This window comes from Heptranchias perlo, chromosome 34 (genome assembly GCF_035084215.1).
Source record: "Heptranchias perlo isolate sHepPer1 chromosome 34, sHepPer1.hap1, whole genome shotgun sequence".
NCBI lineage: Eukaryota > Metazoa > Chordata > Chondrichthyes > Hexanchiformes > Hexanchidae > Heptranchias > Heptranchias perlo.
The window spans coordinates 18,475,766-18,493,650 of NC_090358.1; the positions used below are offsets into that span (position 1 = coordinate 18,475,766).

The 17,885-nt window shown below is 43.0% G+C and overlaps 1 protein-coding gene across 4 annotated transcripts in view; it reads left to right on the plus strand.

Moving 5' to 3' along the window:
* LOC137301862 (myocyte-specific enhancer factor 2A-like) overlaps window positions 1–17,885 on the plus strand; it is a 311,843-nt gene that overhangs the window by 73,124 nt on the left and 220,834 nt on the right. For 3 of the 4 annotated variants that reach the window (XM_067971554.1, XM_067971555.1, XM_067971556.1), the window contains 3 exons: window positions 1,996–2,274; window positions 2,598–2,830; window positions 8,932–9,084. The gene's annotated coding sequence lies outside the window, so the exon portion shown is untranslated. The remainder of the gene's footprint in view (window positions 1–1,995; window positions 2,275–2,597; window positions 2,831–8,931; window positions 9,085–17,885) is intronic. The other variant, XM_067971557.1, reaches the window with a different exon arrangement.

Here is a 17,885-nt window from a genome sequence, read left to right on the forward strand (position 1 = left end):
TTTGACTTGGGGCAAAAATGGGGGAGAAATCTGGCAGATGAAGCTCCCACCCCAAATTCAGACCCCCCCGCCCCAGATTGGCCAACGCCTCCCAGGCTCAGAAAATTTGGGTCTACCATAAAATTGATTAGTTCAATAATTGGCTGAATGATATTTAATAATTGGCTAAAAGGATGGTTTTAAAACAATATGGCAAACAGTTTTCATTCACATAACAAAAGAGAGAAAATTCAGAGCATGAAAAATTGGCCAAACAAAAGATTTCGGCCTCAAAATCTAATTTTCCACGTGGTACAAATTAAATGGACAACTTAAACATGGAGAACAACTTATGAGAATAAAATTTATTTTTAAAAAAGTGCCAGGCTGCAAAAAGCACAACTCATATTGAAGAACACAGTACTGTTTTATTATGATTAAATTCCCTGAGTAGTTAATTGACTGATGATGACCAATGGTAGTATATCAATGCTCAACAAACTTTCATTTTTATTTTCAAAAGTGAGTGAGGAGCAATCATTTCCGTGGAGATGGTGAAATCTGCGAAAACCAAAAGTTCTCATCCTTGAACGTATTTTCTTTATCGAATTGTTTCCGCAGTACAGCACTTCCTTGTTTTGTACTGCCATCTAAATATAGTACCGTGAATGATGTCATTTGCATCCCTCCCAGATGTCCTTAAGTAATTAGATGTCAGAACATTTTGGTTTCCCTGCACGTTCTTGATTGTATTCCAATATTTAGACCCATGCTACAATTTGAAGTAGAATAATTTCCTGGTAAACAAATAGCATCAGCGGTTTAAGTTACAAAATCCTTTTCTGTGTAATTAGTGAAAATTTGACATTATAGTCATTGCTATGTTCTTTTTGTTAGCAAAGCAAGCTGTTTTCCAAATTGCAGATAAAACATATCAAACGTGGCACAGTGCACTGGAGTGCCAACGTGCAATGCCACAGCACTTGCGGGAGATAGTATCACTCCCTTATCCTGATGATTTCCTGATCTCAGCTTCATTCCTTTGCAGAGGCATAGAGCAAAGGACAGACACCGCTAAGGAAAATTGTTAACATTCATCGCAGATCCCCTATTCTGGCCTGGAGGCTGGTCCTTGTGCAACCTCACTCCCTTCGCCTCACCATTAATGGCCTTCAGCTGCCTAGGCCCTAAGCTGTGGAAATCCCTCCCTGAACCTTTCCTCCTCTCCACCTCTCTATCCTCCTTTAAGACGGTCCTCAAAACCAACCTCTTTGACCAAGCTTTTGGTCGACTGTCCTAATATCTCCACATGTGGCACAAGGTCAAATTCTGCCTGATAATGCATCTGTGAAGCATCTTGGGACATATTACTACGTTAAAGGTGGTATATTAATGCAAGTTGTTGTTGTTCAAAGCACCATTGGCTGAGGTCTGGGATTACATTTGTCAACTTCTTGACAAGAAAAAGGGGGAGAATGCAGTCGACATTTGTAGATTATTTTCTGATAAATTACGTTGATCTAATTAATAAAAGAACAACTTAAGACAAATGATCAATTGCATATCTCCTATAATAACACAGTTTTTATACAGTCACTTATAGCCCCTTAAAAGAGGTCCATTGCGTATGTTTTATTCCTATTATAATATGAGGGGTAATTTCCCTGTTTGTGCTACTGTCAGGAATCCTCAACCGCCAGCCATACATATTGGGAAATGGCAGGTGCATTGTCCACAATTAAAATTAATGAATGGAAAATCATAGCAATGCCTATAATTCCCAGTATGCGTGAGTTGTAGGTAAGGCTCTCTACAGTAGCACAAACTAAGAACATTATCACATGTAAGTCTTTGAGAATATTCCCCTTTAGCTTTTAGACAACAAGGGCATGATTTTAATATGGCGGCAGGAAGTCAGCGGGTGGGTGAGTAGTTGCGTGGGTAACCCGGAAAAACATTTTGGGCTTTGGTTTGAGCGATCACGACTGAATTGAAGGCCCTTAATTTTACTTCCAGGTTTTGTGTCTCCAAGCTGCGCAGCAGGCGCACTGCACAACCGATTGACGTATTGTGAACTGGGCTATTTAAAGGGACAGTGCAACAATGGATTTTGAAGGAGAAAGGAGGATAATTGCGGAATGCAGCATAATAGGGCGAAGGCAGCAACCTCTTTCAGCGATTCCTCCCTTGTGTTGCTTCTGGCTGGTGTCAGAGGAGATCAGCAGCATGAGCAAAGTGCACAGGTCATGGGTGCAATGCAGGAAGCGATTTAATGACCGAACCAGGTCAGGAAAAGTGAGTACTTTTGCCGATTCACCCACATCCTGTGAAAAGAATCCCCCTCTCTCTCACTGTGTGTTGGCAAGCCTTAGATTATTTTCTCTCACCCATTTAAGTCTCAGCATCAACTTACCTTCATTTTTTGTGCATTTCCTCCTCTCACCATTTGTGAACCCACCATTCCCACTCACACCAATCGCGATGCAATGTGATGAATCTGTCTGATACTCACCCCCTGATGCACCTGCTTCATTGTCATCCTGACCCAAAGCAATGCATCCATCGGGTGAACACATCACCTTCAGTCACTCACATGTCTGTTCTTTCTCCCCTTGAAGGAGAAGAGAGCACAAAATGCAAGGGAGAGGAGTAGGACTGGAGGCGGGACACCACAAATAGTACACTTGACAGAAGTGGAGGAGGAGGCGATGGAAATAAGTCACACGGTTGAATGCCTGGCTATCTGAGATGGGGAGACTGACAACCTGCAGACGGCTGATGACAGAATTTTAACATTCTTCACACACATGATGAATTGATGTTATCAATGATTGACCTGTTCCACATCTCGGTATGCTCATTGGAAAGATTGTCACTTCTCCAGTGAATATTTAACAATGCTTTACATTCTCTTCCAGGGCCTTCATGGATTGATGAAGAGGCAGCCGCCATGGAAGAAGGAAATTCCTCAGAGGACCTCAATTCCCGAGGGCGCATCGTTACATCACGTCCAGCCATGCACCAATGCAGATACTCGCACTTCAGTGGGTGCTGTTAGACAGATAGTTGGGTTGTCACCAGGTGATTCAACGCTCACAAGTGTAAACGAGCAGACACTGGTGTCAGGGGCAGCTGCAGAAAATCCGTGTCGGAGGGGGGCGCACTTCATGCTCTGCTCAGCTCGACGCAGATGCTAAACCCCGGGGGAAACCGTTGTGAGAATGATAGAGGTACAGCTCCACCTTTACGAGGTAATGGAAAATGTGCCATAATAGCGGAGAGGGTGGAGCAGTCCAACTCCATCGCTAGTGGATTGGTGGCACAGGTAAGATGGAGAGAGTGGCAGCCATCATGGAACTTCAAGCGCAGCTTTCAAATGAGTCCATGCAGGCCATGACAACGGCCGTGCAGACAGATACTTTAGCCGTGGCCTTAAAAAGCACCACACCTGCTCTCCAGCCTGCTGTCCAGCAGAGTGGTGGGAATGATGATGTGCTGGCCCAAGAGAGGGATGATGGCGAAAGGGGACATGGAAGTGGGGACTCCACTCAAAGCGCTCCCACCTCCCACCCGTTGCCCACCCCCCCCCCCTCCACCAATCAGTACCCGCAATGTTGCCTCCTCTCCCGCCTAACGAGCCTGCCCCTGCACAGGTCAGATGGAGCAGTCTTTGGCAGGGCCTTCACGGGCTCCAAATCCCAAAAGTCGTAGGCCATGAGCATCTCATCAGTCAGGACATAAATCTGAGCAACCTGCCACTACTTCTGATGAAGCCACAGGGGATGCACCATGTAGAAGCGGTGGAAAGAAAAAGGCTAAGGTTTTGTAATGAATGTCATGAATGACACAAGGAATGTCATGTTTTTCATTTATATTTGATTTTTGTTAAAAGCACATTGAATGTTATAATTCTCATCACCACTGCCACGTCTTGCACATTATTGAGTCCCTTTTGTGTGCTTCATCATGAATGACAGGACATGATGCCACCCATTGGGCATGTGTACAATGAGTGTATGTGTGGTTGGACTGTTTTGTGCAAATGGAGGTGGGGGTGCTGGGCTGGGCTGGGCTAGTGCTGGTACTGGTGGTAGTGGTTGTTCCAGGTAGCCTGAGTAGTTCACATTCTTCAATTTGCAGATCTTATTATGAGAACCTGTTAGATATGAGTGAATCTCTGGCATCATGGACAGCCATGTGCGCCACTGCTCTGATGATGGGTTCCCCATCTTTGTCCTCCTTCTCATCCTCATCCTCTTCAGTGTTGCCGGCAGGTGAGGATACTTCATGAGCGCATTTGAGCTCCTCCACTTCTAACCCTCTCTACTGAGCGATGTTGTGCAGGACGCAACAGACGACTATTATTCTGCGCACCCTCGCTGGTGAGTACTGAAGGGCTCCCCCAGATCGATCCAGGCACCTGAAATGCATCTTCAGCATTCCTATGGCTTGTTCAATGACAGACCTGGTGGTGATGTGACTGTTGTTGTAACGCTGCTGTGCCTTGTTGGTGGGGTTTCTCACAGGTGTCATGAGCCACGTCTGCAGGGGTATCCCTTGTCTCTGAGAAGCCAGCCCCTAAGTCTGTCTTGTGTATGGAAGAGGGCCGGGATGTTGGACTCGTGCAAAATGAAGGAATCGTGGCAGCTGCCAGGGAATCTGGCGCACACCTGCAGAAACCGCCTCCGTTGGTCAGAAGCCAGCTGTGCATTGATGGAGTGATACCCCTCTCTGTTGATGAACAGTCAAGTGGAGGTCCTCGGATTGCTACGTGTGCGCAATCAATTGTGCCCTGTACCCGTGGGAAGCCAGCCAGAAAGTGGAAACTGACTACCCTCTCACTCTGGCTGGTGTCGTCGCTGGGGAAGTTGAAGTAGTCGGATGCCCTGGCAAACAATCCGTCCGTTACCTATCGTATACACTTATGTGCAGATGACTGAGAGACCCTGGAGATGTCACCGGTGGCATCCTGGAAGGATCCGGAGGCAAAAAAATTGAGGGCAGTGGTGACTTAAATTGCGACGGACAATGTGTGGCCACCAAGACCAGCCGGGAGCAGCTCTCCATGAAAGAGCCTGCAGATGTCTACAACCACCTGGCGACTCAATCTGAGCCTGCGTAGGCAGTACTCCTCAGAGAGATCCAGGATGCTCAACCTCTGCCTGTCGACCCTCTCACCTGGGTAGTGCCCCCTGCAACCTCAGCCCCTCCGTTGATCCCCTCTCTGCTCTTCTCCAGGTCCTTGTTGCGCACCTCTGTCTTGTGCACCTGTAACTCCCAGCACTGCATGCTGTGCCTGCCGTGGATGGTGATGTGCCTCGTCCTCGGATGTACTCTGGAATACATCCATTGCGCCCCCCCCCCCCCACACTGATGATGTCAGTTTGAGGGGGTCCAAAATGTAGGTAAATTTGTTTGAACACAAGAATTCTCAGTCTCAACAAAGAAATCTCAGTCTAAACACAAAGAACTCCCAGCCAAAGGTTTGTGTGAGAGAACTGAGTGCCCAGCTGCAAATCCTCACATTTTATTCAGATGTGTCAATCACTGGTTTAAAGGGCCGAATGAGTTTCGGCTGCAACTCGCCTCCATTTCTGTGGCGTGTTTCAGAAGCAACAGGAGACACGTTCAGTATAAGTTAAATTCGATTCTCTTGCAGAATCCACAAAAATTTAATCCCCTTAAGTACATTAATTGGCCCTTTACGAGCTGGCGGGATTTCCGAGTGTCTGTTGCACGCATGCATCCTGACGCGTTGGAGCCGGGATACGGTCCTGCTCCAAAAAATTAATATTTTTACTGCCCACCTGCTCCCAACCCCACCCGGTTAAAATTACCCCCCAAGTCCCAGTTCTTATGAATTTCCGATGTTCCTGAGCATAAAAATACCATTGTCACTGCTCCAACGTAATTATCAATCTTATCATTTGTGTTTAGTTAAGTTTCAGTTATTTGAGGTAGTAATGTCAATAGAGAAAATTCACAAGTTACAAATTCAACAATTCATTGCTTTTCAAATACTATTATAACAGTAGTAACATATTTATAAAATATATGTCCAATTTATATTGGTGGGTTATGTCCAATTATTTATCTCGATACCACCACCAGAAGTTTTTTGTCTGACCTATCAAGGATGGGAGTTGTATAATTTTTCATAAACCGAGGTCATACAGTGGGATAGCTGTTTTTCACCTCTGAGACCTATGTTGGAGTCTAATTAAAAGTTTCCTCTGTCTGCTGGTTGTAAGGGTCCCATGCGAGGGTGAAATGCGTTTGGGTGGTCCTAATTGAGTGTTAAATAAATGATCTTTGTTCACAATTTCTAACTTTAGTTTGTACATTAGTAAGTAAATATAGGTGTTTTCTAACTGTATCAGATGGGTTACAAATTGCCGATAGTTACCTTCTCTGGCACATAACTGGATTAGACTCACACAACTGGAGTCGTCACAAGGCTTCTGTTACCCTAGATATTTTACGATACTTTGTTCGTTGCCATGACGAGGGAGGTGCAGGCAGAGGCAACTAGAATGAGAACAGAAATCTCATAAATGTGATCGTGGTGGTTCCTGAGATCAAAGAAGGCACTGTGGAAGTTGTACTGGGGTACCAGCTGGTAAACCACAGATTCCCTGTAGACTAATGCATCCTCCCTTAACCCTGGTTCAGTAAGTGATGCTGATCTCCATACATAGCTCCATACATAACTCAACTCAACTCAACTCAACTCTGCATATTAGTGCTTCCAAATGGCCTCAGTTGGTAAATGTAGCACCAAAGTGGAACTCAGACCCAGAGATAAGGAATCTCCAGGTTTGTTCCGTGGTCTGTACTGAGTTAGTTGATCGCAATAATGATGGAAGTAGGGGCACTACAATTAGTTTGAGTACCCTCGGTTCTTCAGCATATATGAAGAATATTCACTTGGGCAATGTACCTCTGGCATGAGTCAGCACTTTCATGGTAGGAGGAAAGAAATTTGGGGAGAAAAAGAAGAGTTTTGCACATTACGGACAGTTCCACAATGACACAGGTCCAGCAAAAGTAAGATATCAAACTTCACCACAAGTATTCCAAGGAAACGTTTTGAAATGGCACAGAATCCCAAGATGCAGTTACAAAAGTTCTCGTGTTCTTAGTGTAGCCAAGAGATAATGGGCTCAAGTATAGCAGCTCTTCCAGCGCTGTTCCAGCCATACTCACATGAGGGGCTATTAGGGTGAACACATCTCTCTGAAGTTGTAGATGAGAGTCGGTCATCTTAATTCAGTCTGCATTGTTGGGATTGTATGGAATCTGGAAGCACTTAGCAGTTTACCAAACAAAGGTGTAATACTCCACCACCAGTTCATTGTAGGCAAAATTGTGGAGGTGCTAACTGTGACGAGTAGACACAGTAGTGGGTGATTTTGCAATCCTGTGCTTGCAGCAGAGGAGCTGTGTTCACAGGGAGTGTGGGTTGGAGCCAGGGTTATAACAGTGTAGGCCCAATTCTCCAACCTGTACTCCGTCTGACTGCAGCTTCCCACTGGGAATACGTAAACATGGAATCACCTCAAACGTTTGCTGTTCATTCACTTGGATGGTTTAACACTGATTAACAGGGAAAATTTAAATAAATGAACAGGAGAAATAACTAAATCCTCAGATGAGGCTTTAGAACCCAAACAATCAGGGCCACAAGATTGTGCTTTTGAAGATCTTTCACTTATTCGTGTCACTGGTTTAAGCTGGATCAGCTCTTTCTCAGTGATTTCACATCAGTTGCTAAAACTTTTCAAAAAGTTTTAAAGCTCTTCCAGATCATTGTGTATTAAATGTACAGTTGACCTAGAACAACTTAATATTGGGTTGACTAAATTCTGAAGGGCCCTATGAGTGTGTTCAGGGCAAAACACTACAGGGTTCAGGTGCTTTACAGATAAATTATTTTCCTCATTCATTTAACTTCCACCTTCAACCACCACAAGAAATCACTTCCAATTACGCTGTCCCTTTAAATTTTCACACTTTCAGTGATTATGTCGGTGCTCTTCCCAGGTTATAAAATGTTTTCTATATCTCCCTAGATTTACAAAGCCTTTGCAAATATAGGGAAACCCAGGCAATAACCTATAATATGCATTTCCCATTGATATTGTAGTACAAGTTATGTTAAAGTTGTATAGAACCTTGGTTAGACGACACTTGGAGTACCGTGCACAGTTCTGGTCTCTATATTATGGAAAGGATATCGAGGCATTGGAGAGAGAGCAAAAAAGATTTACCAGGATGATACCAGAACTGAAAGGATATACTTATCAGGAAAGACTGAACAGGCTGGTGCTCTTTTCTCTAGAAAAGAGACGGCTGAGGGGTGACATGATGGAGGTCTTTAAGATAACGAAAGGATTTGAAGGGTAGACGCAGAGAAAATGTTTCCACTTGTGGGGATGTCCAAAACTAGAGGTCATAAATATAAAATAGTCGCTAATAAATCCAATCGGGAATTCAGGAGAAACTTCTTCACCCAAAGAGTGGTAAGAGTGTGGAACGCACTACCACAAGTAGTTGAGGCAAATAGCATAGATACATTTAAGGGGAAGGTAGATTAACAGACGAGGGAGAAAGGAATGGAAGAGTATGCTGATAGGGTTAGATGAAGTAGGGAAGGAAGAGGCTCATGTGGAGCATAAATGCCAGTATAGACCAGTTGGGTCAAATGGCCTGTATCTGTGCTGTGGTTTTGATGTAACTTTCGATGTGACTCACTATATTGTATTATGATATTGATTAACATGATAATCAACCCATGTCACTAATCTTTTCCTCAGTCTGTGTTAAATTATCATTACATATAATGCCTGGCTTCCATAGCTAAATACATATGTTCTGGAATTAATTTTTCAATGTGTTTTCCTTCTCCCATGTCAGAATTTACTCATGTCTCTGGCCTTGTGTTTCATACAGGTAATGATACTATTTGCATAGCTGATCACCAGGCTGAGTGTTTGACCTTCTGATCTGGCACCAAACAACAAGAGACATCAACTATGAAATCCCATCTCCATGGCTGCATAATTGGATGAGTATTGTGAACAAGATCTTGAACTGACAGCTAGTGTGAGTTTGCATGAGTCACGTAAGGTTTTAATGTAGGCATTGTCTTCAATAATCATTTTTGTTATACAAATTTTTTGATGTACTAGAGAAAACATATTGACCTAGAAATTAGATGTCACCACACCCGTTTTTCAGACACTAAACAGGCGCCCAAGCCTCCAATATGGCTGGCATGAAGTGTGCACTGTGAGCTGGAAGTTCGTCACCTGCCATATTGATATAGGCGAAAAAAATTGGCAACAAGGGCCTGCGCTTGAAGCAGGCATTAGGCCCTTTGCATATACAAATTCGGGGCCTAACACAGCCGGCAAACCAGGAAAATATGGTCAACATGTGGCCTAACCAACAGTCTTTAAAGGGACCACTGCAGGCTGCCACTGATAAGGTAAGTTTTTAAAAAATACTTATCTGAATGTGGAGCCGAGAGATGCAGGAGTGCTCCTCCTAGCTCCTCATTAAGGCTGGTGCCTGGCAGAGCTCGCCCCCCACCCCCCCACCCCGCCCCGATTGCTGCTGCAACTACCTTACGATCACCACATCCCCCTCCCTTCCCATCGCCCCCTCTCCCAGTCGCCCCCCCCCCCCCCCTTCCCCTTTTAAGTACTTACCTGAGGCCTGAAATTCTAAGCTGAGCTGGTGAGCTGTCTGGGAACGCCCAGCAGGGGATCCCCTGGCAGCTCGCCGGTCTCATTCAAATGAAGCTCAAGGCCCAATATCGGGTGCACCTCGGGCCTACCTGTTCAGGTGCAGGGATCGTTCCCTGCGCTCAGTTCGTGCTGGCAGACTAGTGTGAATGAATTTCTAGGCCATTGAATTAACATAAACCAAATTTTGCCTTGGTTCATACCAAAATTATACTGAGAACATATTTACTTACACAAGGCCAAAGAACCCCATAACCTGATTCTAGGCCCAAAACCTTACAGTCCAGAGTTTGTGCTTTCATCTAGAGTATTTTCCAGTGGGCCATAGGATCTATTTATTTAAATTTGCCACCAGTGGCAATAGCATTTAACACCTGAAATCAGTAGAATTATAGTTTTGTCGTCATTTGTTCCTGGGATGTGCAAGGCCACATATATTGCCTATCTCTATTAGCTGCAAGAAGATGGTGATAAGCCTTGAACCGCTGTTGTCCTTGTGGTGATGGTGCTCCCATGAAGGCGTTAGGTAGGGAATTTCAGGATCTTGACCCATTGACGATGAAGGAACAGTGATATATGTCCAAATCAGAATGGCGTCTGACTTGGAGGGAAACTAGGAGTTGATTGTGTTGCCATGACATTGCTGCTTTTGTTCCTCTTGGTGGTAGAGGTCATATGGCTAAGAGTGCTGTTGAAGTAAACTTGATGAGTTACTGCAGTGCATCCTGTAGATAGGACATGCTGCCCCAATGTGCACTGGTGATGAAGGGAGTGGATACTGAGTTCAGTATGATACAGAATATGTGAAAGTTTTGCATTTGAGGAATAAAGGGTTTTAGTTTCCAAAACAATTTATCAAATTATACTTCCCAATAATAGAATGCTGAACACTACAAAAAACAATGACAATGAAGTAAAGAATGTTTATATGCATTAGTGTTTCTATTATTTGTAATATTCTGTTGTTAAACTATAATGATATTACCTATGAATGTAATGTAAAAACTGAAATATAGTTCTCAAAGGGTTAAGTGGGAGCTCTGCTTCTGCCTCATTTACCAGGGAATCAGCTGGTTTTGTTTGTCGCTTCATATTCAAAGGGTTTTGGGAGAATTCCCAAGTTGCACCTCTCATGGAAGGATTTCTACTTGTGGAAGGTACAGTAAATAGAGATCTGAAGCCAAGTGATGCTGTTATATATTGTTGGCTGAAGGCCACACGGACCTCAGGAATTTCTGTGACCAATGGGGTGTATTTAGTTTTATCAAAGGTAGAGCTAAGGAGGTGTTAATAGATATTCCACATTGTAATTTGCTTTAATCCGTACTGACTACGCCCATGCTCACAATATAGCTTAAAATAATTTCCAGCCGCAGAATCAGAATGAACATAGATTACGTTGATCAAATACTGATCAGTTTATTTTTGGAAGACATTCATGACCATAAACATTTTAAGGTAGTTAATAATACAGCTGTTATATTGATTTTTAGAGACTCTACTTTGGGTGGGATAGACATTTATCTATCTACCTACCTATCTATACCCGACAAAGTGGAAAATTGCCCAGGTATGTCCTGTCCACAAAAAGCAGGACAAATCCAATCCGGCCAATCACCGCCCCATCAGTCTACTCTCAATCATCAGCAAAGTGATGGAAGGCGCCGTCGACAGTGCTATCAGGCGGCACTTACTCACCTATAACCTGCTCACCGATGCTCAGTTTGGGTTCCGCCAGGACCACTCGGCTCCAGACCTCTTTGCAACCTTGGTCCAAATATGGACAAAAGAGCTGAATTCCAGAGGTGAGGTGAGAGTGACTGCCCTTGACATCAAGGCAGCATTTGACCGAGTGTGGCATCGAGGAGCCCCAGTAAAATTGAAGTCAATGGGAATCAGGGGGAAAACTCTCCAGTGGCTGGAGTCATACCTAACACAAAGGAAGATGGTAGTGGTTGTTGGAGGCCAATCATCTCAGCCCCAGGACATTGCTGCAGGAGTTCCTCAGGGCAGTGTCCTAGGCCCAATTATCTTCAGCTGCTTCATCAATGACCTTCCCTCCATCATAAGGTCAGAAGTGGGGATGTTTGCTGATGATTTCACAGTGTTCAGTTCCATTCGCAACCCCTCAAATAACGAAGCAGTCCGAGCCCGCATGCAGCAAGACCTGGACAACATCCAGGCTTGGGCTCATAAGTGGCAAGTTACATTCATGCCAGGCAATGACCATCTCCAACAAGAGAGAGTCTAACCACTTCCCTTTGACATTCAATGGCATTACCATCGCCGAATCCCCCGCCATCAACATCCTGGGGGTCACCATTGACCAAAAACTAAACTGGACCAGCCACATAAATACTATGGCTACAGGCCAGAGGATGGGTATTTTGCAGCGAGTGACTCACCTCCTGACTCCCCAAAGCCTTTCCACCATCTACAAGGCACAAGTCAGGAGTGTGCTGGAATACTCTCCACTTGCCTGGATGAGTGAAGCTCCAACAACACTCAAGAAGCTCGACACCATCCAGGACAAAGCAGCCCGCTTGATTGGCACCCCATCCACCATCTTATGCATTCACTCCCTCCACCACCGACGCACAGTGGCTGCAGTATGTACCATCTACAAGATGCCCTGCAGCAACTTGCCAAGGTTTCTTCAACAGCACCTCCCAAACCCGTGACCTCTACCACCTAGAAGGACAAGGGCAGCAGGTGTATGGGAACAACACCACCTGCACGTTCCCCTCCAAGTCACACACCATCCCGACTTGGCAATATATCGCCATTCCTTCATCGTCGTTGAGTCAAAATCCTGGAACTCCCTACCTAACAGCACTGTGGGAGAACCGTCATCACGCAGACTGCAGCAGTTCAAGAAGGCGGCTCGCCACCACCTTCTCGAGCAATTAGGGATGGGCAATAAATACTGGCCTGGCCAGTGCCCAGATCCCATGATTGAATAAAAAAATTACAAAATCAGTAGGTCTGCATGCGGTTTCTGTTTGCTACACTTTAGGCATCATGTTGTGGTGTCATATTTACTGTATCACTTTCTGGTATCACACTTTGTTGATTAGTTCAAGTAAACAAATCAGAATTGTGGTGGTAGGAAACTTATGAAAAAAAGCTAGGAAGGCGGCTAGGAAACTATCAATGAGAAAGTTCTAAGGACTTGTGGAAACAACCACTCATAATGATCAACCAAGTGAACTTACCAATAAAAGAAATGAGATGAGTTAATCGAATTTCTCAAAATACTTTTTGAAAATTATTCATATGCTACTTCTTTCACCTAAGCCTGCAGACTAAAAGGTCAAAATAAGGTCTGTAACATAATAAAAACACAGGCTCAGATCCAACAGGGAGGCAACTGCAGAGCTGTACTACGTATTGCAAACAAACCAAAGGGACGTGCAATGTTGCTGGCAGTCAAAGTCAGCACATTGTCAACTTTTATGGCACTGGCTTCTTCCAGGCCAATTTATAGTACACATCTGCTTGAAGCAGGTTAATAACAGCATTGTTCAATATAAGACAACTTACAGTACACAGAAGCTTGAAACAGGTCACTGCTGCATTGTTCAGCAGGGCCAACTCATTTGTGGTTTCCTTCTGAGCAGGAACTGACCGTCAGGTCTGTTCAATTTCATCATCTTATTGGATTTCTCAAAGTCCAGCATTCTGTTGGCTTAGTTGATTGCTGCTCTGCATTAGTTGGATATGTTGAGCATCACGTTTACTCAGGCTCCCAGGTCTCTCTCATTTTCATCTTTAGCTACTTCAACAACATTCATTGAGTACATATATCATGCATTTCCCTTCCCATGAGCAGTACTTTACACCTGTCCACATTAAATTTTATCCGCCATTGTTTTACTACATAGGCGCCTTGGAATATTTTACAATGTTAAAGACACTAAATAAATGCAAGTTGTTATTGTTTTGTCCATTTACATGTTTTGTCCTAATCATTTTGAGATTTTTAAGCTGCCTCCTCCTGTTCCATAGCCCCTCCTCCTTGGTATCATCAGTGAATCTGTTTGTATTGAATTTCTGAATCGAAGATGTAAATTAGAAATAGTAATAGTTCCAACACTGATCCCTGGGTCGTCTCACTCAGTGCTTCCCTCCCCAGCCAGTCACAATTCTTCGAACAACTCCCCACTGTTTTCTATCCTTTATCTAGTTTGTTATCCAGAAAATGATTTACACCACCTGTACTTTTATTTATTTACACTTAAAACTTCTTTATATAGATTTTTCTGCTCAAAGTAAGGAATGACGGCTGAGAATGAAACATTTTCTATTTCAGGCACCCAGTGTCAGATCAAGCACTCCGATATGGCACAGACAGAAGCAGAGCAAAGCTCCTTCCATTGTGCCCTAACAATGTGCCTCAGCCCCCAGTTCAGACGAGCACCCCTAATCACCACTGTGGCATTTTTCTATTTCTGACGCCAACCAATCTCGGGCATGTCTGAGTGACATTGACAATTAGTGCAGTGTTATGCAGTAGGCCCCTGCTCACTCGGAATTGAACTGAGACTATTCATTTCACATAGGTCGCTTGCAGCCAGCAGACAGAAGACTTTCATCCCATCAGTCTGGTCTGGAATTAAACCGAGGTCCCTGAGGTGAAATGCCAGTGTCTAACCCACTGCACCACCTAGTTCCCCCTATACTTAGAATTTGAAGACAATTATTGTTTATGAAAAGATTAAATTATGCAGTTGTGGTAGCTATACTCAGAGTGTGCTGTCATCCAGCCACAAAATTTATAAATAACAAACAGCCCGAGCAGCCCAAAAAATATGTGCGCAGCAAATACGTAACATTTCAAAGCCTTTATTGTGGAAAACCCACAAGCGACTGCCATAAAATGTCTCGAAAAACTCCATCCAACTTTTCCTCACAGCAGCTGAGGACTCCTTTAATCATCGTTGGAACTGGCTGCCTCCCGACTTGTACTACCCATTCTTGGTGGGCAGGAATGGGTGGTAGAGACAAAAATGCCTTAACTGCATCATTTGACCCTGATTTTCATATATGTATTTGGCTCCCGCCTGTTTTCGATGGGGAGCTCCACCATTCAGAATACAGATCTGGCTGAAAATTGGGGTGGATATTAACGCAGCATTAAGTCAGCGTCACTACCTACTGCTTGATTTTGGACCTGGTAACACTCCATTTTTAAATGCAAACAGGGCAATAGCAAGATGCCTCTAGATACAAAACTAAGAAGTCCATTTGTATTTTTTATAGCCATATCTACTTGCATTGCTACCTTTAATGACCTGTATATCTGCACAGCAAGGTCCCTATGCTCGATTTAAACTCTTAAGGCGTATTACCTTTCCCTATTCTTGAAAAATGTATTTGTCATATTTTTCTACATTGACCTATACCCATCCTGCTAGCCTATCTATGCCCTCCTACGGTCTTTCCTAATCTTTGTCTAATTTAGCTCCATCAGCAAATTTTGATATTGTTCTCTCAATTCCCGAATGCAGATGATTTACGTAAATAGTAAAGAAGCTCCAATACAAACCCATGTGGAACACCACTCAGCCAATAGTACATTTTGCATTACTCCTGCATATTTCTGTGGATTATGATACAATGTATCATCTGATTTACCATGAGAAATGCCGCGGGAGATCCACTACCTATATATATTAAAACGGTACATCTAGTGCACGTTTTCTGTGCCACAATTCCTGTCGCACCCTTTGGCACCAAACTCAGATGCCACAATGTGGGAATATTTGCCTTATAATTGCATTTGCTTTGCTGAAATGTTGTATTTGCAAAACAGCAACAAATTACAATTGAACAGGTAAAGAACACATCAACCAATATGTAATAACAATGAATGAAAAGTACCAATCTGCAGTTCCAAAAAACTTCTAATCAAAAATCAGCAGTTGGCAATGCCTACCAATAGTAAGGAGCAGAAAGGGAGCTGATCAAATTGCTCCAAATACTTTTTTGAAAACTGTTTCAGCCGCCATCTTGCTTTCTCTACTGAGCTGAACATTAACAACTGGAAATAAAGTTTGCAACATAACAAAGACATAAAAAAACTACAAAATTTACAAGAAAGCCATTGAACTTGCCTGTAAAATGGTATTTCCTGTGTTTTAAACGTCTGTGATGATGTTTCCATCAGAGGCCTGTGCCTATATGAGAAGCCTGAGTGTTAAATTGATGCAAGTTCCCAGATCTACCAGTGTAAGGCGAGGACATCCACGCTGCAGGCGGCATCTCCCAGCACACACCAGTGCATACAACTTGTAAAGTTTTCTTCTGATTGACAGCAAGACTGGTCATTCATAAAGTTTACCAGCACCTGTTTTTTAACCTCCAGTCCCTCCAATGAAAAATGACAGTGAACAACCCCCGGGGAACTATTTTTAGGACAGTTTGTTTTCTTTGTTTCCATATAAAACTTCAAAAACAAGGTAAAGCATGAACACAACTTTCTCTGTGGTAATTTTTCTTAACCTAAATTGATTTTGTAATCGTATTGAAGGTTTATTTGCAGCATATTACAAGTGTGGCAAATGAATGTTTAAATAATGCAAAATTTCGAAGTGGATTTTTATATTTTGTAATGTACTCAATTATTACAATAGCTATTTCTTTTACTTGTGTACCAACAGCTTGAGTGCAAAGCTTGTTCATATAATAAAACAGGTAACAATTTCTAGAAGGACTACTATTACTCAAGTTTGGATGGAATTTTGAATATAAAACTGAATTTAAAATGTTTTACTAACAGGCTTTGCTTAAATGCATTAAGTACTCTTGCAGAAATATGCATTAAAGAAAGAAAGGTGCAAATAAGAAAAGATTAAAATAGAGCTTTTTATATTTCTTGTCCTTCACTCTAAAAGTCCACACTCTAAACAAATGCACAGTGAAGAACTACTCTTCCATATTACACTCAGAGAATGCTTTATATAACTATGCATAATTATTTAACATAGAAACATAGAAAATAGGAGCAGGAGTAGGCCATTCGGCCCTTCGAGCCTGCTCCGCCATTCAATATGATCATGGCTGATCCTCGATCTCAATACCATATTCCCGCTCTCTCCCCATACCCCTTGATGCCTTTTGTGTCTAGAAATCTATCTAGCTCCTTCTTAAATATTTTCAGTGACTTGGCCTCCACAGCCTTCTGTGTAGAGAATTCCACAGGTTCACCACCCTCTAAGTGAAGAAATTTCTCCTCATCTCAGTCCTAAATGTCCTACCCCGTATCCTGAGACTGTGACCCCCTCATTCTGGACCCCCCCAGCCAGGGGAAACATCCTCCCTGCATCCAATCTGTCTAGCCCTGTCAGAATTTTATATGTTTCAATGAGATCCCCTCTCATTCTTCTAAACTTGAGTGAATACAGGCCGAGTCGACCCAATCTCTCCTCATAGGACAGTCCTACCATCCCAGGAATCAGTCTGGTGAACCTTTGCTGTACTCCCTCTATGGCAAGTATTTGTCTCCCTTCAGTGGGATAGAAAAGCACCAATTATTTATCTTCCACAAACTAATCAAAAACATTTAGCTCACCATCTCTAGGGTGACTTTTGAAAATGTCTTTCCAATTTTTTTCAGTAAAGATGTGCAGCTCTCCATGCCGCAATACCCCCTTAAAACAGTGTAATCTCTGACTCTATGTGAACAATGCCACAGGAGATCTGCTAGTGATATAATGGTATGCGCAGCATGTATTCTGTCCATCACACTTCAGTGCCCACTGCATACTGTCGATATGCAAATTTATTTCATCTAATTTGCTCAACTTTCATATTTGCAAAGCACCAGCAAATCACACCTCTATAAATTATGAACACTGAGGAAAATTTACCAATAGAGAAACCAAACACAGAAACTAAACCAATAAGCCATCAAATAACTTGGAAAACAATCAAAATCCTTTTGGCAGGAACGAATCAGAACTCTAACTATGTGAAGCAATGAAAATATGTCACTTAAAAAAGCAGAAACTGAACCAATCAAATTGCTCAAAATATTCTTCCAAGTGATTTTGGCTACTAGTTTTTTTTAGTAACTGAGATTTCTAATGTTCAAAATAAGTCTTATTACATAAAAATAGCATTATAAAAATTACACGTTTCACAAAAACATAAAAT